Genomic DNA, 25,925 nt, shown 5'->3' on the forward strand with positions numbered 1-25,925 from the left:
GGCCTCCCCATGAGCCAGCACAGGGATAGCAGGAAGCGAGAGGGGCTCAGGTGGGCGGCAGGCATGACCCAAAGGTGGGAACCCCTTCCCCGCCTCACAAAATGTCGCAGATGGAAGGGGTGTGCTCTGGGCTGTTATCAATTTCCAAAGCACCCAGTCGGTCCAGTGTAGCATGCCTTGGGTCTTGTTTCTTGGAAAATGGTCAAATCTAACTTTTCCGGGGTCTCTACCATTGTGGCGGTCACTGCTCCCCTTGCAGGCACTCCATATTTATACCCATGAGCCCTCCCAGTCGACCAGGAGGGCCTTACGTCTCCCAGAAAGATCGGAGATGCCTAGCTCATGGCATGAAGGAACCCACTCAGAGCACTGGTCAGCAGTGGCAGGACTCAGACCTGGGCCCGTCATTACCGGTGACAGGATGGTGGGGAGGCCGATAATGAACACTTACTGGGCACCTGCTGGAAAGCAAGCTGGAAACACAGCAGCCCTGGGAGGTAACACTATTATCATCCCTGTTGTCCAGGTGAGGAAAGCAGGGCTCCCAAGGCCAGAATCTCGGTGCTGGCAAGTGGTGTCTGCCCAAAGTCCACTCCCCATGCAGGGCCCGGCAACAGACGTCCCCAGAACAGCAGGGCTGCCCCCACGATCCTGCCCACGGCTCGAACCCTCGGGGGCTTGGACACACCGGAGTTCCTGGGGGAGCCCTGGGGGGGCCTCTCTGTCTGGCATCAGACTTTCCCTGCACTCTGTTCTGATGCACAAGGAACGGCTGGGGGGCCACCTGTCACAGCTAAAAGTGAGGATGCTTGAGGCAGGCAACCAGCTCATCATCCCTCTTCCTGACAGCAAAATGGAACAGAGGCATGAATAAGGTTGATGGTGTGACTACATTTTCTACAGAAATGCACTCTGCGAGTCATGGAAGGGCGTCTACAAGTAAATGCAGTCACCCAGCAGATGCACCCCTTGTGACGCCCAGCCAGCCTTGGATTCACTGTGTGTTCGGCTCCCCTCGAAGTCTGCCACCTTTCCCTGGCTCCAAGAGCTGTAGATTCACAGAAGTCTTTCCCGAGCTTCCTCTGCAAGGACCATCTGCCTACAGTCCCCAAGGATCTCCCTCTATGGTAGCGCCCATGTCCCTCTTACTGTCGCTGAACTCTTCCTTCTTGGGTACAGGTCATGGTTCATGCACCTTTTCCTCCTGGAGTGTGGATCCCCTGGGAGCAAAGACCCACTCAGCCCATCCCTTACCGTGCCTCCCAAAGTCTGCTGAGGAAGACAGGATGGAGTGTGGGAAAAGCTCATCCTCTCTGGGATGAAGTGAATACATTTTTCCTGCCCCAAGAAGGAATTCAGAGTTCATGTAACCCCTCCTAGAGAGCTCAAGCACATCCAAGCCTCACTGTCGAGTCTAGCAGGGCTCAAGCGTTACCAGTATTCTGAAATCTAAGAAGAGGCAAAAAGGGAATATAGGATTTTAAAAATATGCCTTCTCTGCTCGCTCTGACCCCCTCTCCCCCTCTTCCTTCCCTCTGGTCCAGCTACTTCGTATCCTACCACAGTCTCTCTGGTGAAGGCACTGGGAGGAAGCAGGCATTTCTATATTTATTTAGAAATCTACAGGCTACAGAAAGCCCTTTATTTTGACAGCTAGCTAGGCCTTTGTTATATTGATAATATATGGCTGCTATTTTTCTGCCAGTATCCTTTTCTGTGGTCAGAGTGACATCTTTGCATCACCCAGAGTAGAGCGACCAGAAGTCAGTCGACAGATAAATCACATTCGCAGCACCACCATGAATTAGCTCTTCAGTGTGTGGATGTCTGTAACGATGCATATGGAATCCAGGTGCCACCAAGATTTTAGTTTATCAGAGAAATAATTTAAGTATTAAAAGATATAGTGCTCGCTTCAGCAGCACATATACTAAAATTGGAATGATACAGAGAAGATTAGCATGGCCCCTGCACAAGGATGACACGCAAATTCGTGAAGCGTTCCATATTTTGCTCTTCTCTGACATCCGCGGGTGGGGAAACTGAGGCTCCGCACATGGACGCTTTTACTCCGCGGAGGACCGGTCCCGGCGATGCCGGCACAAGGGCGGGATGACGCAGCGCCGTGCCCTAGCTGCAGCCAAAACGGGGGGCGGCCCCCGGCGCCCTGCGAGGCTGGCCCTTCCCTTTGGGGACCTGGGATTCCGTCTCTCGCACTGGCCACTCAGGTGCCCCCTGTCCACTGTGCCACCACGTGGACGTGCATTCTTTAATAAATAAATAAATAAATAAATAAATAAATAAATAAATAAATGATATAAATATGTATTTAGCAATGCTTTTCTTTGTTGTTGTTTACTTTGGTGGTTTCTCTTAGACTTTTCATAGAACTGCTTTAGTCTCTGAGCAGAATAAGAGACTCATTAAAAAAGCACAAAGGAGTCAGGGCTCAAGTAAGACAAAATTCTGTTAAATTGCAAGTAAGTGGCTAAAAGGAACCCAAAGCCAAAATGCACCTGATGGGTTACGGTGGCCATAGTTAAGGGTCCCTCAGCAGGGCATGGGATGGCGGAGACCCAGCAAGCTCTCTGTGGATGGGCAGTCACAGTCAAGCGCTGCTGGATTTAAATATTGCATTGAGTGTGTGTGTGCATATGTGAGCAAGTGTGTGCATTATCTTTCTGGAAAGATAATAAAGAAGGAGTATAGGGTAAACAGCTGTTACTTTTTTGGGGTGGAGAAAATTAAATAAAGAGAAGAGTTTATTTTATTTTATAGCTGTCTGTTTTGCTTTAATGTTCCATGTGCAGGTCATTCACTTCTCATTGTTAAAAATGTCTTGGTGGTAGAGTCGATGCCCGCTTTTCTCCTTACATATCTCTATATTAAAAATGAAAGCAATTTATTTTAAAATAACTACCTAATGGCATTTTTTGGACTTCGATCGCTAGATAAATATATCAAGGCAGAGAACTTACTTTGATCTCACACATTCTCTACGTTTCTAAAAGTTTACACCAGCATTTTAACACCTTGCTTACACTTTCTAGATTGGCATCACTATTATTTCCACTAACTGGAAAACATTTTGTTCTGTGAAGAGCAGACTTCCTTCATGACAGCCTGAGTTGGAAGCAGAGGCCTTGAGTCCTCTCCAGGGGACCATGACACACGCTCGGAGTTTTCAGTGTAATTAGTCCGAACCCGCTGCTTATGAGAATCACAGGGAGGGCAAATCACTTTAATAGGTTTCCAGCACCTTTATTACCCAGTAATTTTATAGTTTGTGTGCTAAATGCTCCGAAGCTTATAATCATTTCTGCTCTCATTCGGCACACCTACCACTTTACAAATGTATGAAGGAAAACAGGAGGCCAAGTGAACCGCCAGGTCAGGGAGCCTGCTGCAACTGCTGGCCTGGGGACATAGCCGTGAGGCTTTTCCAGCTAAGTTTCCTTCTCACCCACAGTCCTGTTTAAAAGTGTGGTCTGGGGACACCTGGGTGGTTTAGTCAGTTAAGCGTCTGCCTTTGGCTCAGGGTGTGGTCTCAGGGTCCTGGGATCGAGCCCCCCGTCGGTGGGGCTCCCTGCTCAGCAGGGAGTCCGCTTGTCCTTCTTCCTCTGCCCCTTCTCCCCACCCGTGCGCTCTCTTTATCTCTCTCTCTCTTGCTCTGCTCTCTCTCTCAAATAAATAAATAATATCTTTAAAAAAATAAAAAGTGAGGTCCCAGAGACACTCACATAGGGAAAAAGATGTTGTTGACGTGTTTGGGGGTGTTTAATGAGGAATTCATCTTGTTGAGAAACACCTGCTCACTGGATGCTGTATCAAGACTCCCAGCACTGAAGAATCTTGAGACTTTTCTTCTGTGTCCAATCCCCAAAACACGTCCTATGACACCACGTCCTTTCTCAAAATGAAGGTCCATACAAGGGAATAATTTAAGATGCAATGGAAGGACGTTGGAAGTTTGGCTGTTTTGGTAATATGTTATTTCTTAGAAAACACTGATATGATATTTGAAGCAATTATGGGAACATCCCTCAACTTCAGTTTGCTAACGGCTCGTCTGCTGTTGTGTGAGTCCTCAAGCGTGGAGCTCACCTAGATTGCACATTCTAGAAACTCTTCCGGTTTCTCTGTGTGAGCTCCATGCCACTCCACACCCAGATATTTATAACTCCTTTCGCTCCAGAGTTTTCTGTGACCCCTATTTATGTTGGGTACCTGGAAGGGGCTGGATAGATTTCTCTACCAGACTCTGAAGCTAAAGGCCCTTCACATGTGTAACACAAAGGCTCTGACAGAGATTGCACCAGTGAAAGGCTAATTCAGCAGAGGGAGTGAGCCACAGAGAGGAGGCTTTGCTCCATCTGATGTAACATCAAACAAAACACATCACATCTTTGTACGTAGTCTTTAAATCATACCCAGAAGAAATACCATATATTCACAATAATATTCACAACAATATTCAACACTGTGGATGATAATTCTATCATAAATGGTGGCCTAGGAACCTACACACCATTTATAACTTTGGAATGTGGGACATGTTTTTTTTTCCCCAGGAACATAAACATATTTCTAAATTAACCTTTAGTGCACAATTGATTTGTATACTGGGAACTGATCCTACGTCATTGCTTTCACTCTGACCCACAAGTCAGAAGGGACAGTGTTACCACCCAAAGGCAGGCCCCTGGATGGCTTGTTTGGCCGAGTCAGAGGAGCTGAGCCATCGCTTTTGCAGACAACCAACCAGTCTCACTGATGTTGGAGACAGGTGCACTCCTTAAATCCCGTCTGCTTTTACCGCTCTCCATGTCCACCCTCCAGCCTTCACCATGCCTGACTCGGGTTCTATTAGTAGCTCGGTCCAAGCTCTAGAGAGGACTTAGTCATCTATCTCTACTTGTCTACCTCACAAGGAAGAGGAACAATGACATTGGATCGTTAAGTAAAAGGATGTAACTAGAGACGGGATGATACAAGATTTTGAACCTTTGGCCCAAGGAGACCAAGACGCCTATATGGGACAAATGCTTTTCCTTTCTGTGCCTCATGGGAGGTTACTGATGTCAGGTTCCTACACCCACAGACCAAGAATAGAACATGGGTCTAGGGAGGGGTGCCAAGGAGTCTTTACATTTCACATGGGTCCCAAGACAGCACATCAAGAGAGCTTCAGTCCAAAGCTCCAACCAGAAACAAAAAGAACACATTTCTGGAGGATCCTCTTTCCATATACCCCTCAAGAACCTACCAAATGATCGAGAAATTGGGTATTCTGGGTCCTGGCCAATTCGATCAGCTTCTCTCTACTTTAGATAAGACCAAAAGATCCTAAGGTGGCAGCACTCACTGTAAAATCCTTAATAAACATAAACACAACAAGGTTGGGGCCAGGGGCTGTCCCTACCATATAGACTGTACAGAGTCTGCACTGTCCAGGCTGCAACATGTTTTAAAACATCAATTCTAAGACTTTCTCATAAATAAAGAGCAGAGCTAAGATGAACACCAAGTTCCATGATCTTCAAAGTGCCAGGTAAGTATGGTACAAGCAGTAACCATATGTTCTCCTTGGTCCTAAAGTCCTTCACCTTTAAAAGCAAGTCAGTGTGTGTGACACGGCTCTCCCCTGTTTGCTGCAATCCAAGGAGGGACAACTTCCCTTAGTCATAAGGATAAGCCTGTGATCCAGGCTGGCCATTCAAGTCACACTCATTCATCCCCAAATCAGCATTCAACCCTCACTGGACCAACATGAGCCCTAAGATGGGTAGGTATCAGTTAGGAAGCAGGAAGTATCTTTTTCTGAGATCCCAAAATCCCAAGGAGACCTTCCTTTCCACCCGATTGAGAAAACGTGTCTCAAACGAAGCTAGTATTATATGAAGCAGAATTGCATGAAACAAAGTTCCAGTAATATCATTGAGCTCCTGTGTCTGGCTGTACCCAAAGACCAGTCACTCCCAGAGCTTCGAGTCCCCTGGGCCCATATGTTTCCCTTTTGTTTCATCTACACTGAGCTGCATTCCTGTCACACACAACTTGAAAATTCCTTATAAGTGCCCTATGATTCAAACCGTATGTTGTAGAAATCACATGAAAACAAAAAACACAGGTTGCTTTTATGAAGGGTCAATACCAATCATGCAAATGGTTTACTACCCATTTATCCTTCTTAAATTCATCACACAGAAAATTAATACCCTATTTTTGGAATACCTTTGAGTTTTTGTAGGGGTCTTCTAATTAAGTAATTATTCAGTTTAATTGAAGCACCAGAAGCACACTGATTTGTTAAGAAGTCAATGTGCATTATTATAGTATTAATGTTTTTAAAGATTTATTTATTTATTTTAGAGAGGGGGGAGGGGCAGAGGGAGAGAGAGAATCCCAAGCAGACTCCCCGCTGAGCGTGGAGACAGACGCAGGGCTCGATCTCATGACACTGAGATCATGGCCTGAGCTGAAACCAAGAGTCAGATGCTCAACTGACTGTGTCACAGGTGTCCCTATAGTGTTAATTTTTTAATCAGACTGGTAGTCTTTTTTTTTTATTCTTATGTTAATCCCCATACATTACATCATTAGTTTTAGATGTAGTGTTCCATGATTCATTGTTTGTGCATAACATCCAGTGCTCCATGCCGAACATGCCCTCCTCAATACCCATCACCAGGCTAACCCATCCTCCCACCCCCCTCCCCTCTAGAACCCTCAGTTTGTTTTTCAGAGTCCATCGTCTCTCATGGTTCGTCTACCCCTCCAATTTCCCCTGCTTCATTCTTCCCCTCCCGCTACCTTCTTCTTCTTCTTTTTTTTTTCCTTAACATATATTGCATTATTTGTTTCAGAGGTACAGATCTGAGATTTAACAGTCTTGCACAGTTCACAGCACTTACCAGAGCACATACCCTCCCCAGTGTCTCTTACCCAGTCACCCCATCCCTCCCACCCCACCCCTGACTCCAGCAACCCTCAGTTTGTTCCTGCGATTAAGAATTCCTCATATCAGTGAGATCATATGATACATGTCTTTCTCTGTTTGACTTATTTCGCTCAGCATAATACCCTCCAGTTCCATCTACGTCGTTGCAAATGGCAAGATCTCATTCCTTTTGATGGCTGCATAATATTCCATTGTATATATATACCACATCTTCTTTATCCATCATCTGTCGATGGACATCTTGGCTCTTTCCACAGTTTGGCTATTGCGGACATTGCTGCTATAAACATCGGGGTGCACGTACCCTTTCGGATCCCTACTTTTGTATCTTTGGGGTAAATACCCAGTCAGACTGATAATCTTAGCAGTTTGCTTTTTAACAGCAAAATAGCGGAGGAGATCCCTGCATTTCTAGAGTGAAGCTACCACTTTGACTGTTAACCGCAGGTGACATCTATGTACCTGTACTCACAACTCCTAGAATTTCAGGTGCCTGGTTCAAGTGGTTGTTCATCTGAACACAGGGATGGGTGAGTTTGCTCCGCAGAGATCGGGACATTTTCTACCTAGCCCCGATGTATCCCTGTCTAGAGCAATGCCAGAAGATGATATCAATTTGGAGCCTGCTAGGAAACATCCTTTGGGTGGGATCGAGTTGTAGACAAAAGCAGAAGGGCTCTCATAAGGCAGCAAATGACACGGGAATGTGTGGGCTCCAATGCAGAGTATTATGTTAGTAGAGAAAAGGCAGATCTTCTCTCGATAAGAGGGAAAGACAGAAGGAAGGAATCTCCAGCAGTGTTGGTTAAAAATAGGATTTAAAAGATTAAAGGGAGATTTCCTCTGTGGCACTTGCTTGACTGTCAAGGCACCGGCAGCCCCACAAATAAGTCACACACATTGCTACAGATGTGACACAGATACCAAGGGGCGTGGGGGGGGAGGTTGATTGCAGGAGGAGGGCATGCTCGTGTGCAAAATCTAGCTGAGCGAGCTGTTTCATACAGAGGGAAAAAGGGAAGGGAATGTATAATGATCTCATTATTTTTGTTGTATACATAGTCTCAGATAACATTTTTGAAAATGTTTTACCAATTTCGCTATTAAGATAAAGAAAAACACTGCTAAATGCAATCCTGTTTCAAGGGGAATAAGTTTCATTTTATAAACACAGTTCATTATACCAAAACCCACACTCAGAATTCTTTGAGATGAGAAGCCACGGATTGGTGCAAGCCATGGATTGGATAGTTGCCGCTAACTGGGAGCTGAATTTCTCTCTCCTGTTAGCCTCCGGTGACGAAGGCTTTCTTTTAACATCATATAAAACATCTACACTCTACAGACATAGGCCTTAAAAGCTGGAGAACCACGTGACTCGTGCCCAGTGTTTCAAAAGAGAAACTTTAATTGCACTCGCGGTTAATAAATATTTTGCTATTCCTAACACGTTAAGAGTGGAAGGATTGAGTTATGGCTCGATCCACAGACATTTTTTCCCCATTTCTTTATACCCATGCAGGTAACCACAGCTATTTAGAAAGGCCCTGCTTTGCATATATGCAGAGCAGCTAGAACAGCTACTGGAAATGCTATTTGCAACCCTAATAATAGCAGAGTTTCAGAAGCTTAGGTATATTCTTGGAGTGACCCAATTCACTCAATCACCCTCCAGACACAATGCAAGGCTATTGAAGGGTCCGGGACCCTGGCGGATTTGAAGGCTTTGTCCTTATTTCAGAATGTCTTTGTTCCAGTAACAATAGGTGACATCCCACACAAAGCCATGTCATTTGTACAACTGCCTGCAGAAACTTCCTGTTTAGAATGAAGCAGAGCGATTTCTGAAAAGCCTGGATCGGTTAGTGAGAAAAGGGGCCAAACAATGCCGGATTTCCAGGATTTTCTCCTGTTGAAGATGAAACCAAACGTGTGCAGGTCAAGGGGAATGATGGTATTCCAGGGGGCAGCCAACGGGCTTAGGACTGAGCTCACACGTCCGTGAACTCTCCCCAGAACTACTCAGGAGAGAGGCCTCCTGACCTACACTCGAGGCTGAGGTGGCTTGTGTGGCTACAGGGCAACCCGCTTGCTCTCTGGAGGCCTGAAGGAGGGCCTCCAATCCGCAATTTCCCAAAGACTGCTGTTTATGAAAAGGTTTCCTCGAACTCTTGAAAACATCTTTGTGTAGTTAAAGCTACCGTGGGTATTCGAAACCTGCCAAGTAAAGAAGAGAAAGCAACACATCTTCTCAACAAAGTGTCACTAAAGAAGAATGCACGTTCCTGGAAGCTCCTAGCAGAGCTGGCAGAGACCTAACAACCCCGCACGCTGCTCCCGCCCATCACCTACAAGCTTGCGGCCAACAGAGGGGCATTGCAGAAGGACTCTGGGCTCCGAGCCTGGGCTGTGGGGGGTCTCAAGTCCTGCCCTCTCATGGCCGTGTGGCGGATGGATCCTGAGCATGTTCACCCCACTGAGGCTCTGCTTCCTCACCGTGGGTAGCAACAGTGCCCTGCGTTGTGGCTGTGGAAGGGGCCCTAGATGCAGAGCACATCGTGGTCCTTCCCACTGAAACTGGATACCAGAGACATTTCTCCCTCCTTGGAGCTGATTCTCATTAGGCTCTTGGACCAGGATTACGTGACAGACCCATAACATCTGATTATTTCCAGCATGGCTTTCCAGAAGAGCTTTCAGATGAATCTAACACCATCTGAATGGTGGCCTGTATACTACAGTAGTATTTGCCTCTGAGGCGGGTCTTTGTTTTATACCAGAAGCAAATAAGCCTTATCGGTGGTTTGTTGATGCAACACAAAGTAGTGCAAAATGTATTTGGCAACTTTTCTCTTAAGGACGTAATACAGTTAGATGAGAGCCTAAGAACATACTGACAGTACAGAATACACTCACTAATTTGCCACGGATAATAACAGCTGACATTTATTGAGCAGATAGTATGGCAGAGACGCTGCTATTCACTCGTTATGCAACATCATTCATCATTCCTCGGAGGGAGACGCCATTATGATCTCGACATAACAAATGAGAAAACTGAATGAAATGAGCTAGTGGATGTTTGATCTTGGACAAGGGAGACCTTTAGATATCTGCTACCAGCAGGCACTCTGATGAAATATTTTGATTATGAAATAATACTATCTGATACTTACTCTTCTGATTTGATCGGGAAGGAGTGGGTCACTGCGAGTGCCTACATTTAGGAGCCACACTTAGGCAGACGGGTCAATGCACATCTGGCCACACCAAGTGATTCATGACCAGCTTTTGTTTCCTTCTCTGCTCTACCTGTATCCTCACGCCCGGTTTCAGAATCCCATGTAATTCCTATGATAATCTTGGGCTGGTGACTTGACCTTGCTGTTCCTCAAGTAGCCCATCTGTGGGGTTAACCCCATTAATGAGGTTAATAACAAGAGCCCACCCCAGAGTGGGTGTCATGAGGACTGGATTAACCGAGTTGAGGCCAGACTCATAATAGATACTCAATAAATGTTAGTTAATACAGAGACTACTAATTATCACTCTTCCGTCTGCTCTGTACGGAACTCTTATCTAGGACACACAATCATAGAATTCAAGTGCATGAGTAAACTGGGAATTACAGTTTGGCGCAAGCTCCCACCCTTCAGGAACTCACTGGCCGACCTCTTGGCCCACACCACTCTACGAGATTCTTCCTTATGTTCCACTCCGGCTTTATGTTCTTCCCTTTCCTCCCACTCAGCTCCCTGTGCAGGGAGGAGGAGTGAACAAGCTTCCCTCCATGACTTCCAGCCGCCTGGCCTTCGCTCTCTGGGCCTCCTGGTCAATCCGTGTTTTTGCCGTTTTCTCTAGAAAAACTGGGGTATCTCTACTCTTTCAGTATTTACCACCTAACAAATGCTTTCTTTTCTTGGATTTTGACTGTTTGCCTTTCATCCAGAGTACACTTGTGTTCATTCTATGGTAAAAATTATATTTTATCATGTGTCAATTTTTTTTTTTCTCCAGAACATGTGTCCTCTAACTACTAAATGGCAGGCAGTATGTTAGGGCTGGCGATACAAAGGTAAATAATGCAAAATCCTTAAGTTGGCAGTTGTGCCTGTCTGGTAGGGGACACAGACATTTTCACAGATGATGGAAATGAAGTCAGTCGTGTGAGGGCAGACAAATGTTCAGGAAGTTTGGAGCAGGAGGGCAGCGGTAACCCCACGAGACTCCCCCCTTACCCTGCTGGGGCTGCCGCTGGTGTGGAGGAGTAGGGAGACCTGTCCTTTCTCCCCACCCTCTTGAGAACTCCGTGCTGCAGGCTGGTAAGTTGGGCCTTGATTTGGGAGGAGGAGCAGGAGAGAATGAACTGATCTCATTTTCCTGCACAAAAAGGACTCAAATGACAGTCTGCCAGGGCATATGACTGGGGGGTAAGAACACCCTCCTTCCTGCAGCTGACAGCAGCTTGAGACAAGTCCCAGAGACAGTTTTGAGTCTGGGCTGTGAAGGTGAGGAACTAAGGAGGAAGCACAGAAAACTCCCTATTAAGAAGAACCCACTGGCAGGCCCTTCATCCCCATCGTCCACCATGTCATACCTACTACCTCTGTGAATGCAGCCATCAGACTACTGAAAATCCAGCTCCAGATCTCATCTCCAGCTAATTGGAAACCATGCAGAGTCAGTAGGGAAAACAGAGACAGTAACAGAGGTCCCTACCTATGTTTGTACTCTCCCTTAAGGAAAGAAGGATGTGCCTTCTTAGGAACTGGGACATGTAATGGCTTACTGTATCTCGTCTCCTAAAATTTCAGATAGTGTTCATAGTTGGCCAAGAGAGAGGAGGCACCCAAAACCCATTACATCGTCTATAAAACCTGCCCCTCCTGTCTTCTGCCATCCCTTCCTATAACTCCCACCGGATAAACAGAGGAGAAGACAACGATGAGCTCTGATTTGGAGGTGTTGGGCCAAGTGGGGAACTCATGTTCCCTGAATGACAAAAGATTAGACCTTCAAAGTCAAGAGCTCATTTTGAACATTGGTATACAGGTGTAAGCCCATACCCCACAAAACTGTTTTTAAGTCTTGATTTTGAAACTGAACCAGGAGAGAAATGGATTCAGGTAGTTGTATGGTGGTCACCCCCAAGGTCTTTCAAGCCATGTCAGTATGAACTTCAACTGCCTGAGGTTTGAAACAACTTGTTTCAGATCCCCAAAGACACACAGGCTCCTTATCGCTTGAGTGTGTCCTCCCTCCCTGAGCAGATAAAGTGCCTGCCCCACACAGTTCGTGTGAGATTCCATCAGCAACTGGAGGGTGTGTGATATAAAGCGTGTCCACAAGGGAAGAATCATCTTTTACCAGCAATCTGCGAGCACTACTGAAAAATGTTCCTCTGTGATCAAATTATTAATGCCTTCACATCAAACAAAAATTTCTTGTCTAAACCCTGGGTGGATATCAAATGCCATTTTTTCTCTGCTCAGCATTTTGATGTAACTACATGATAATGTCCCAAATAATTCCGTGTCTACATATGCCAGGTGACAAGCTGCATATGTGGAATTATGGCATTTAGTAAGGGATATTAGAAGTATCTAAAGCACAATGAAAACTGTATATTGAAGCATATTTTTTCTTCTACAGTTTTATATGCAGTTGACAAAAAGCAGGCAGGAAAAATTATGCCAATAGTGAAAGTACCCCCCATGCATTCTCCCACAACATTTTCCTGTTATGGATGAAGTCAAAGATGAAAGAAGAAATCGCTGCAGAGTTATCTAAAAGAAAGCATAATTATACAACTATTGTAGTTAATGTTCTGGAGATCATTTCTGTGAGTGTGAAAAATTAATATTAATACTTCTATATGAAGACTACAATTTTAAGTCAAGCTGGTCTTTCAAAGACAAACTAATTACCATTTTTTTTTAAGATTTTATTTATTTGCGAGAGAGAGAATGAGAGACAGAGAGCATGAGAGGGAGGAGGGTCAGAGGGAGAAGCAGACTCCCTGCTGAGCAGGGAGCCCGATGCGGGACTCGATCCCGGGACTCCAGGATCACGACCTGAGCTGAAGGCAGTCGCTTAACCAACTGAGCCACCCAGGCGCCCCACTAATTACCATTTTAAACAAAAAGATAGAACATGCCAAATGGCATAGTATGTGGACTTGAGCAATGATCTAATTGACTCTACTCAACATAGCTCATTTAGACCTAAAAGAACGACTTCCTAAATAGCAGGTTATCAGTCTTAAAATTATCTAGATTATTGCTTCAGATCTCCAAATTTCTTTACTGTTAACATACAGCTAAAGAAATGTATTTAATGAAACAACAATAAAAAATGCAGATTTGGTTGATTAATTCTCTTCCTCAACAAGCTCAATTTAATGTAAGTATTTATTGAGTATCTATTTTATGCCAGCCACCAGAGAAGCCTCTCAGATAATGAGCCTTTCCCTTACTTAGCTCATTACACTTTGGACTGCCATTTCTGCTCTATACAGAGAAACATGTACTAAAATCCTTCAAGCCTCAGAGGAAGTGCCACCTGCTTTATAAGGTCCTCCCTGGTATGGTTCATCTATGCTTTGTGTCTTAGAGCAATTTAGAAGAATGAGGTATATTCACATGTGCTAAAGAGGAAAACCATCCAAGACAGATTTCAAAGAAGTCACTAGAAGCATGTGAAGGTTCTTTTTTCACACGGCTGCCTAGACCCATCCTCTGCCTGTCTGCCCTTAGAGCCCTGAAAGGTGCCAGTTGGCTTGGTCTGGCTAAGGGAACGCATCGCTGATGGCTGAGTGTGAGCAAGGAGGCATCAGTGTCTCTCCCCTGCTTTGACATGACGCCCGTGGCAACAACCGGGCTCCTCCTAAATTCACTGATTCCAGTGGCCTTTTCTCCATGGTTCTGCCTCTTGCTGGGCTCCTTCTCTATACTGAGCTCTTCTTTTTGTCCCTCTCTCACAGGGTGGAAATGGCTCGCTACCACCTCTGGCCTCAGGTCTCACCCTGCCTCATTCACATTCAGCACCAGGCATTATTGGACCCTGTTTTAGCGTCTGAGGTTTTAAAAGTGGTTTAAATGGCATTTCATGACTTTTATCCTCTCTTACAGGTCTTCCAAAAACCAAAGATAAAATACACTTATTTTTAAAAATAGAATAAGACGTTTAATCTTTTAATTACCATACAGGTCCATTGGATTCTCCCATAAGTTCATCATCACCATAAGGCACATTATGAGTCTAAGTGATCTTATTTTTCCTGCATCTTGAAATGTTTTGCTACTTATAATCCCAGAAATTGTATCATCATCTCTCATCCTTACCCATCAATTATTCCCAGCAGTGCTAAAAAAAAGACCAAATAATGAGAACCAGAGGGTGATAGAAGGACCTGAAAGATGAAGCAATTGTGAAACATCCTCAGCTTTCTGTTTTCTTCTTGCCCTGCCCGAAGGACTGCACAACCTTCAGTGAAGATTTAGAGACTTGGGGGCGACAATGGGAGTTCAGAACTTTTCTTTTTTTTTTTTTTAAGATTTTATTTATTTATTTGACAGAGAGAGAGAGACAGCAAGAGAGGGAACACAAGCAGGGGAAGTGGGAGAGGGAGAAGCAGGCTTCCCGCGGAGCAGGGAGCCCAAGGCGGGGCTCGACCCCAGGACCCTGGGATCATGACCTGAGCCGAAGGCAGACACTCAACGACTGAGCCACCCAGGTGCCCCAGTTCAGAACTTTTCATGTCCTGTCCCTAATGGTACAGAAGAAAACTTTTTACACTCATTCATCAAAAGGCAAATGAAAGAGATGGAGATCAGCACTCTACACTGTAATCATGATAGTAAAATTAATGCAGAAGTAAAATCTTAGATTATAAATCTAGATGACTATCCTTAAACTCAATCATCATTGAGTCATAGTTACCAGGGGCTGGGGAAAGGGGCAGGGTGGAATTCTAGTGGATCATGGAAATGTTCTATAAGTTGATTGTAAATATAAGTATGCCCCCAAGAGGCACCTGAGTAGTTCAGTCAGTTAAGCATCCAACTCTTGGTTTTGGCTCAGCTTGTGATCTCAGAGTCATGAGATTGATCCCCAAATCAGGCTCCATGCTCAGATCGGAGTCCTCTCTCCCTCTCCCTCTCCTCCTCCCCCTCTAAAATAAATAAATAAATCTTTTTTTTAAAGTATGCCCCCAATAGACCTGGAATTATTAATGATTTATTGCTGCATAACAAATTACACCAAGATTTAGTGGCTTGGGACAGCGCACATTTATTATCTCACAGCTTCTTTGGGTCAGGGGTCCAGGTGCAGCTTAGCTGGACCCTCTAGAATGGAGTCTCATCAGCCTGCAGCCCAGTGGTGGCCAGGCTGTGGTCACCAGGAAGCCCAGCCAGGGAAAGGACCGTGACCAAGTGGTTGTTGGTATAACTCTATTCCTCGAAGTCTGGCTGTGGGAGGCTGCCCTCAGGTCCTTGCCAAGTGGGTCCCTCCATCATGGGGGCTTGCTTCATCAAAGCTTCAATGCAAGAAGGCAAGGGAGATACCAGCAAAACCAAAGCCCCATCTTTTGTGACCTAATCATGGAAATGAGACCTCAACACCTTTGCTGTGTTCTGTTGGTTGGAAGCCCGTCACTAAATGCAGCCCACCCAGCAGGGGAAAGAGTTACAGAGGTGTATGTGGACAATAATTCTTGTGGCTGTTTAGAAATCTGCCTCCCACGAAGACACTTCTTTCTTTCCCTGGCTTTATTGAGCTATTATTTACATGTAATATATGTAAGTTTAAGAAATACAATGTGAGTAGTTTCTTCATTAAGATCTCTTCATTTGAATCATCTAGCCTGAATTTTGTGTCCTTCCAGAACCCTGATTGACATAAGCAGTACTTAGTTTGGACACATTTGTGTTTAAAACACACACACACACACACACACACACACCAGCCTTCCTTTTGGGGAAATACTGAGAGACCCACGTCTTGCAGTGGATTGTGTGACCAGACCAACCAGCCAAGGATGCCTGGAACAGATGAGGTTCAGAGAACAGACCATTGCTCTGGGTGTCCATGCCCTAAGGGAATCACTTAGGAGCTTTACAAGTACTTCCCTTATAATGTTGTTTTTGTTGCCAACCACTCAGTTCTTTCCAAGCAAAAATCACACAAACTGAATACATGTTCTGGTGATCAAAGTTGTGAAGGAACAAAGCATCCACACTCTCCCTGGAAATGGATGGTGCTGGGTTTGCTTGTGGTCTTGCGCTGTCCTCTCAGCTACCACGGGAGGAGTATTTTCTTGCATGAAAATGCTGCCATCACCCAGTACCTTGTGGAGGTGCTCTTCTGGTCCCCACACTTCCACATGCTGCACATGGGGCCAGACCCTTCCATTCTGTCTCTCCTGGACTCAGTTTGAATGCCGTTGCAGGTCGTGACTCATACATTCCTTAGGAACTTGTTTTCCATGATGACACAGATTCTAGGCAGGTAGAGAGAAAGGCAGCTAGACCTGGAAGAATAATTGACCTTTAGCTCCAGTCTTCATGAGTCACTGTGGAACTCCCAGTGGTGACATCCTGGTAGATCTCTGAATATTTAGGTAAATAATATCATTCTTCAAATATGGCAGAAATTCCTAAACTGAGACCACACTCCATACAATGACCCACAGGACTGTTTTCACCTGTGCCCCTCCCAGGATGACTTGCAGAGGTGCCTGGTTGATTCCCACCGTGCCTAAGATGATGTTTCACATAGGGTAGGAAACTAATATACATTCCTCAACCATACTTTAATCGGATGGTGCTGAACAGATGACTTCTAACTTCAGTTTTTGGTCGGAGTTCCAGTCCATTTGTCACATGGGTCTTACTTTCACCTAACACTCAACATGCTTTATTTACTTGTATCCAAATGCATGTCATCTTTGCTCAGATATCTCACAGGGAGTTAAAAGATCATGGGCCTGTAACTTGAACTTTTCATATCTGCAAAATAATGCCACTTCTCAGTCTTCTCATCTCGACAAGTAGCACACCTGCGCCCACCTGTTCAGGGAAGAAAACCAGCCAGCTTTGAGGGTGGCCACTTCTCAGACTCCACACTCATTGGCGAGAACCATCAAGACAATCTTCTATGTGTCTGTGGAATGGGAATATTTCTCACTGCCTAGGGCCACCATTCGGGGACAAGCCTGTGCCATCTCTGACTTAACTTCTGCAGGGGTGGTTCAGAGCTAGAATTCCTGCTTCCATCTGGGCCCTACAATCCCCACACCCCTTGACACCTATAGAGCCCCATAAAATACAAACAGAGAGGTCACCTCCTCAGAGAATCCCCCTGCCTCTCCTCTTAGGTATGCTCACCTCTCTCCCTCCATACCCTGTTATTTACTGATCGGGCTGTGTGCATTTTCAGTGACACGCGGTGCTTCCAATATTATATATGAAGGCAGGGACTTCATCCGACTTGCCTGCCACTACACCCCCAATAGCTGTCATGTAGCCACCACTTAACAAATATTTATTGAGTTAACAAATGATGTAACTCCTTCTAAACTGGGCTCATCTTTGTGACCCAACAGTCTCGGGCCCTGCCAGCACCCACACAAACCCTGCCACATAGATCATGGTGCTGTCCGCGAATGCCAGCAGCTTGACCTGTCTGGTGGCTCTGCGCACATTTGTACTTCCCCGAGAATGGTTTTCTCTTCTCTCTAGAAATCCATCTCCTCTGCCCTCCATCCAGACCCAACTCTAATTCCACTTCTATGGGAAAATCCTTCACCAATCATACTGGGCCACGGAGATTCTGTCCTTCTCTGACATTTTCCCCTCTATTAAAATCCCCTATTTCTGCTCATGAGTCACATGATATTTTAATTCAGTGTTCTTTAAAAACTATTTTCTACTAAGCCTGAATCGTCAGTAAAAGCTGAATCAAAGGCTGGAGCCCATTCATCCACTGCTAAGAAATCCAGGAGAAAAGTATTTATGGTGAAGAGTTATTAATTACTTTAAAGTAGCAGAAATCCCTCCCTGTCTTTTAAATACTCAGAAGTTAACTGGAGACCAGGGAGCTGTCATTACAAAGGTGTCTGAAGCAGCATGATATTGCTGTCATTTAAGAATTTCTTTCTACTTCTGTTTTGCTATGCACCATAGAGAGGAATCAGGGGAAATAACAAGAGAAGGGACTTTCCACGAAGAGGGTTTTTAGAAAAGGCTCAGGCCCTCCTTCTCCTTGCCCAGTGACCCCTAATGGCCCCTGCCCTTTGCCAACACTGACTGGAAAGTGTGTTTCCACTTCAGAAAGTCACTGAAGGCACTCATGGCTTGTTGGATAAACTGGAGCTTATGATGATTTTACAATATACAGATTCCTAAACCCAGAGAAGTGTTCCACTAGTCTCAACATATGCTTGGAGTATCTGAATACATTCTCAAATTGAAAAAAAAAAAAAAAGAAAAGAAACAACAACACAACAAAACGGCAATGAAAAGTAAAGCTACTGTGCATTGCTATGAATTAATTCTAAAACAGTGGGACCATCTGTTCAAGATTTTGATGCCATCCAACTCAAGAGTAGACAATAAGCCACAAAGTCCAAGACATCCAACCAGCAGGTTGGGGGTGGTGAAATAAAATCCAGAGTTTGCTATTGACACATGAACTTGAAGGTAAGTAGCTAAATATACCAAATTGGAATTCAGGGCACATTTGGGTACTGACAAAAATGGAAGGACTGTCAATCTTATATGGTATTTAAGACCATGGGGAATGATGGCAGGGTAGGTGGGAAAGGCTTGACAAACACGAGATAAAGGAAGAAAGCAATTCCAGAGGAGGGAAGGGCAATCTGATTCCATGTTACAGTAGGTGAAGGAAAGTTGGGGGCAAAGGAGAAGACGTCATGCAAGAGTCTAGTTCAATTGACCCTCTGAATGTAAGTGATGTTTACATTCCCTAATGTGAGTAAGCCATCTTTTCTCTAGAAAGTGCTTGAGCAAATGGTTTAACATAGTTCTCCTCTTTCAAGACAAACATCCACCAGTGTTAAAACTCTATTGATCATACAGACACCTGTTGGTTTGTTTGCTTCCAAAATGGGAACGGGTTCACCAGCAACACCCACCTTGTTCTTCAGGAATTTGTACCCTAACCCTATGAAGAGATGAGTGCCTACAAAATCATTTCAAATCTCGCCACTTTTTTCCTACCAAAATTTAAACCCCATTCCTGAGGAAAATTGGTCTTTACAAAAATCTTCTAGGCTTCCCAAATCCAGGACTCATTGCCTCAAGTGTACCGAGCTGTTGGCTGCTAAGCAGGCTGATAGGCAAAACAATAGCACGTTCTGTAACTTGAATTTTTTGTTAGCCTATTGGCCATCCAGTTGAGTCAATATTCAAGTTCCCATAGTATACGCATCATTTTAAGTACATGCCAACCCAATTTCTATATGTAACATTTTCTTCTTTTCTTCCTCAATCACTGCTATCTTCTAAAGGAAATTTAGTCAACACTAATAAAAATGGAAATCTCCTTTGGAAGAGAGATGAAAGATTTTTCACAGGGGTTTAAATTAAAATTAACAATCAATTAACTAGAGACTATGTAGTGATGTGAAGTCACTCAAGTTTGTAGATATGAGACAATGCATGGAAAGTGCAGACCTCAGAAGTGTAAAATAGGACATACAGGTACAACAGTTAGATGGGGGCATGTGTGGGCTTTGTGGGCCCTGATGTCCATACAGTTTAGGGGTCCATTTTATAGACAAGAATACAAAATACAGATATCAAAAGTCAGGATGTATTTGGAAAAACAAAATGAAATAAATGATAGATGTTGTAATACTGACAAATACCATGATCATCACAATTCCAGGAGAACACATAATATTGGATTAATTAGCTACCCAACATATCTAACACACTTCCATACATTTTCCCCTCCCTATTCTTTGACTGCCTCGTCATTGGCAATGGTTTTGTGACATCATCCTCCAGAAGTGGAAGGATAATTCGGTCTTCTCTTCAGCAAAACAAGACCAGTTTTGTTTTTGTTTTTTGTTTTTTATCAGTCATACCTGGAAGAATCCCTTCCAGCTTCACAACTCTTTGTTGATGATATCAGGAAATGTTTTAGATTTCTTGTCAAACTTGAGAAACCTCTATCAACTTCCTTTTAGAGTTTATAGAATAAACTCTAAAAATGGCATCTTATGTTTTCCTGCAGAGTAACTGATTGTAAATCACTACCTGATACTTCTGTTAGAAACTTACCTCCTCCTTTTAGTACATTTCTGTTTCCATATGACAAAAAAATGTTATACAACCTACTTCTCAGCATGAGAATCATCTCCACTGATGTCACTGCTCGTATTTATTGTTTTTGTTTAATATTCTATTGATTTTTGTCTCAATCCCCCCACCCCAGTCCCTTTGACTAGATGACTAGAAAAGGTACACAGATTCACAGATTTTAGATTCACAAAACCAGAAGTTGGGAATTTCTTGCTTCATTGAAACATTCTAAAATGGCTTTCCAAATTGCTATTAAAATGGCATATTCCCAACTTAACTTACCTTTAGCCCAGTCTCAAAAATTCCTTTAGCCTCTCACCACCAGCTGACACCACAAAGCTACAACAGGAGACACTGGAGGCAGAAGAGACAGTGGTCTTCACCAGTGTGGTTACATCCCTTTAGAAAAATATTCATAAGATATGACAACATTGTCTTTGCAGAGGTCTGAAGTTTCTCTAGCTGCATGGAAAATGCACAGATTCCCTTTCACAAAACACAGAAAATTTAAATTACCAAATTTCTTCTACCTAGAGACAAGGAAGGCTCGAAAGATGCCACAGAACTCCACTGAAATTCCGGATCCTTACCACTTCTTTTTTAGACCTACAGTAAATCAAGCCAACTGCCACATTACTCATCAGAAAAGGATCATTTACATGACACGTAGTTATATTTATTTATTTTTTTTAAAGATTTTATTTATTTATTTAATTGACAGAGAGAGAGAGAGAGAGAGAGGGACAGCTAGAGAGGGAACACAAGCAGGGGGAGTGGGAGAGGGAGAAGCAGGCTCCCCACCGAGCAGGGAGCCCGATGCGGGGCTCGATCCCAGGACCCTGGGATCATGACCTGAGCTGAAGGCAGTCGCTTAACCAACTGAGCCACCCAGGTGCCCCGACACGCAGTTTTAGAAGCACCTTTCCTCCAGCACTTTCCAAATTTGCATTATTTGTGGCTTAAAGCAAATGCATAATTCACTCATATACTGATTCACCCATTTTTTCCTTCTCTATGCCTTACTTGCACTAGATTCTGGCAAATGGAAACAAAGACAGGACATGCTTTCTCCCTGAGGGTCAGACTCTAGCCAGGGTGACAGGAAAGTCAACCACGGACAAAACATCAGAACAGGTGTGTAGAGGAGTCAGCACAGCACAAGTCATGTACAAGTGGGGTCTTGGGGGTGGGGGTGTCCACCCTGGGCCTGTCACCCAAAGTAAGATGTCTAAGCCATGCATTAACAGACAAAAAAGACAACGATAGTCAAACAGTAGGATGTGAGGGCAGGGAAGGGATAATTGCTGAAAACCTTATAGGAGGAACAACATTAATAGTTGGTGTTTATCATATAACTGATGTATTGGGTAATTTGCCCACCATCACATGCTAATAAACCACACAGCCAGGACAAAAACCAGACAGGCTGGCTAGAGAGCCATTTCACTGCTTCTCGGAAATACTGGTAATGCTAATAACAGGAGTCAATGGCAATATAGCTATAGATAAACTTCTATTTCACTCCATTTTTTCTTCTATAGAAATTTATAATACCATTGTATTCGACATGGATGGAGCTAAAGGGTATTATGCTAAGCAAAATAAGTCAGTCAGAGAAAGACAAATACCATATGATTTCACTCATATGAATGTGGAATTTAAGAAGCAAAACAGATGAACATATTGGAGGGGGGAAAGGAAAAGAAAAAAGAGAGAGGGAAACAAACCATAAGAGACTCTTAAATATAGAGAACAAACTGAGGGTTGATGGAGGAAGGTGGGTGGGGGATGGGCTAGATGTGTGATGGGTATTACGGAGAGAACTTGTTGTGATGAGCACTGAGTATTATATGTAAGTGATGAATCACTAAATTCTATACCTGAAACCAATTTCACCACATATGTTAACTAACTAGAATTTAAATAAAAACTTGAAATTAAAAAAAAAGTGCTAAAGAATAATAATACCAATAATACCATTGTATTACCTAACAATTTTTACTTTTCTCAAAGGTACATTATCTCCTTTGAGGTAAATTATGACAATCTTGTAAGAAGATATAACAATGAATTTTTTGATCTGCTTCTAGACAAGAAATAAAACTCTTGGCAAGAAAAGTATCCTACACCAAGTGGTATCAGAAAAACCACACCCAGGTCCTCAAGCTTCTTGATTCCTAGCCAATTTGTCAAACTCATTTTTCTGGTTATCCACTTCCGTGTACCATATTACCCCAATACTCAGGGGCTGAAAGTGAACATTTCATCTTGCTCACTTATTTTTTGGGTCACAAATTTGGAAAAGGCTTGGTTGGGTATTTCTAGCTCAAGGTCTCTCCTGTGGCAGCAGTCAGATCGAGGATGGAGCCAGAAGAGCTGATGGAACATCAGGGCTGGCCAGACCCCTCCCTAGTCTGTCTCTGTCTCTGTATCTTCCCCTTTCCACCCCTCTTCATGTAGCTCAGGGTCTCCCCATGTGGTCTCTCAATGCAAATATTCCAGAGAGCAGGTGGAAACTTCCTTATCTTTTCTGTGCTAGCCCCAGATGCCACATAGCATCATTTCTGCATTTTCTGTTGGTTATGAGTGAGACGTCAACCCTTTCAGATTCAACAGGAAAAGATGTGGTCCCACCTACCTATTTACACCACCCCAGTGCAACACCTCTCTAGGTTCCAGTTGGGGTGGTTTCATCAATCCTAAGGCTTTGAAGAGAAGGAAAAGAGAGAAAAAAGAGAAGGAGGGAATGATAGCAAGGTAAGAAATGAGATAAAACAAAGGGAGAAAGCAGGAATGGGGGAATGGGTAAACTGTCCAAAGGAAGTGATGTACACTGAAAAGGTAAAACAGCTACTGATGGACAACCCCAGTGGACACTATCTGCAGGTCACTTGATTTCATTTTCACTTATCTTTATGGTGTCAAGTGGTAGCAACAAATTATGAAATTTATATTTCCCTTTTAGAAATTTCTGTTCAGGGAGTGCCTGGGAGGCTCAGTCAGTTGAGCATCTACCTTCAGCTCAGGTCATGATCTCAGGGTCCTGGGATCAGGTCCTGTATCAGGCTCCCTGCTTGGTGGGGAGTCTGCTTCTCCCTCTCTCTGCTCATGCTCTCTCTCTGTCTCTCTCAAATAAATAAATAAAATCTAAAACCAACCAAACAAACAAAAACTTCTGTTCCTAAATGTCATTTCAATAGTGAACAAAAGTCAACAAACCTTTTTTTTTTTACAAATTTTTCTACTATTTTTTTCTCGAATTTACTACACTTGTAAAAAGTTCCTGAAAGTAGAACTAGAACCAATAATCCTAAAATTTGTATGGAACCACAAAAGACCTCAAATACCCAAAACAATCTTGAAAAAGAAAAGAAAAGCTGAAAACATCACAGTTCTGGACTTCAAGTTATATTACAAAGCTGTAGTGATCACAACAGTGTTGGACTGTTTGGGCATAAAAATGGACACATAGATCAATAGAACAGAATAGAAAACCCAGAAATAAACCCACAATTATATGGTCAATTAATCTTCACCAAAGCAGGAAAGAATATGCAATGGGAAAAAGACAGTCTCTTCAACAAACAGTGTGGGGAAAACTGGACAGCCACATGCAAAAGAATGAAACCAGATCACTCTCTTTCACCATACACAAAAATGAACTCAAATGGATTAAAGACTTAAATGTGAGATCTGAAACCATCAAAATCCTAGAAGAGAACACAGGCAGTAACTTCTCTGGCATTGGCCATAGCAACCTCTTTCTAGCTGTCTCCTGAGGCAAGGGAAACAGCAAAAATAACTATTGGGTCTATGCAAAAATAAAAAGCTTCTGCACAGTGAAGGAAACAGTCAATGAAACTAAAAGACAACTTTCCGAATGGGAGAAGATATTTGCAAATGACATATCTGATAAAGAATAGTATCCAAAATATATAAAGAACTTATACAACTCAACACCCAAACAATAAATAATGTCATTAAAAAATGGGCAGAAGACATGAACAGACATTTCTCTAAAGAGGATATACAGATGGCTAACAGACACATGAAAAGATGCTCAACATCACTGATCATCAGGGAAATGCAAATCAAAACTGCAATAAAATATCACCTCACACTTGTCAGAATGGCTAAAATCAACAACACAAGAAACAACAGGTGTTGGTGAGGATCTGGAGAAAGGGGAACACTTTGCACTGTTGGTGAGAATGCAAACTGGTGTAACCACTCTGGAAAACAGTATGGAGTTTCCTCAAGAAGTTAAAAATAGAACTACCCTATGATCTGGCAATCACACTACTGGGTACCTACCCAAAGAAAATGAAAACACTAATTAGAAGGGATATGTGTACCCTTATGTTTATAGCAACATTATCAACAATAACCAAATTATGGAAGCAGTCCAAATGTCCATCAACTGATGAATGGATAAAGAAAATGTGGTATATATACAATGGAATATTACTCAGCCATATAAAAAAACGAAATCTTGTCATTGCAATGGTATGTATGGAGCTAGAGAGTATTATGCTATGTAAAATAAGTCAGTCAGAGAAAGGCAAATACCATGTGATTCACTGTAAATACCATATGTGGAATTTAAGAAACAAAACAAATGAAAAAGGAAAAAACAGAGAGAGACACAAACCAAGAAACAGACTCCAAACTACAGAGAACACGTTGATGGTTACCAGAGAGGAGGTGGGTGGGGAGGTGGGGGAAATAGGTGATGGGGGTTAAAGAGCACACTTAGGATGAGGAATAAATAAATAAATAAATAAATAAATAAATAAATAAATAAACAAACAAATAAATAAGATTTTTTTAAAAGACCCTGTAAGTGAATCACTTCACCTTTAGTCCAGATCTGAAAATCAGTAAATATGACTTACAACCAACTCTTCCCCATGTTTTCACAGTAATTCCTTACAAATTTTTAATTTTAGGTACAGCAATATCTCAACAGAAAGCCAGCTGGTGGGGGCTGCAGGATGGGCTTGGCCTGTGCAAAGGAGTGGGACAAGCAACCCTAACATGCTGATTTCTGAGGTGGAAACACTCCACTGCCAGAATGCACCATCGGATTGGGTGAATCCTTGTTTCAGGCAAGAACGAAGTCGTAAAAGAATGTTATTTCTCTTTGAAATACTAAGATAGGCATCAAAAAAGGTAGTTCAAATGGATGACTTGTTCTCTTATGTAGAATAATTGGTTGGTATCAATTCAGTTGGCAGGAAGAAATATGCAAGTACTGATTAAACTACTCCATTTTTATGATTCTACCCAAAACCATCACCCAAAAATGAATTAGGGCACAAATTAGGAAGGGAATCACATGAATCATGTTTTCCCCCACCCTTGTTATAAATGAATTTTGCAAACTATATATTTTAAATATTTGAAAACTCATCAATACATGTAAGTATTCTTTTTTTTAATGTTTTTTTATTTATTTATTCATGAGAGTCAGAAAGAGAGAGAGAGAGAGAGAGAGAGAGGCAGAGGCAGAGAGAGAAGCAGGCTCCCCGCCTAGCAGGGAGCCCGATGCGGGACTTGATCCCAGGACTCTGGGACCATGACCTGAGCCGAAGGCAGACGCTTAACCATCTGAGCCACCCAGGCGCCCCACA

The 25,925-nt window shown here is 43.3% G+C and overlaps 1 non-coding gene across 1 annotated transcript; it reads left to right on the forward strand.

Annotated features, from left to right (window-relative positions):
- The first annotated feature begins 1,906 nt into the window (after nt 1-1,906).
- LOC123324926 lies at nt 1,907-2,013 on the forward strand. The gene has a single exon (XR_006540104.1). It is a non-coding gene; the product is annotated as a U6 spliceosomal RNA (small nuclear RNA).
- The last annotated feature ends 23,912 nt before the right edge of the window (nt 2,014-25,925 follow it).

The sequence above is a fragment of the Neomonachus schauinslandi genome, chromosome 5 (genome assembly GCF_002201575.2).
Source record: "Neomonachus schauinslandi chromosome 5, ASM220157v2, whole genome shotgun sequence".
Lineage (NCBI taxonomy): Eukaryota > Metazoa > Chordata > Mammalia > Carnivora > Phocidae > Neomonachus > Neomonachus schauinslandi.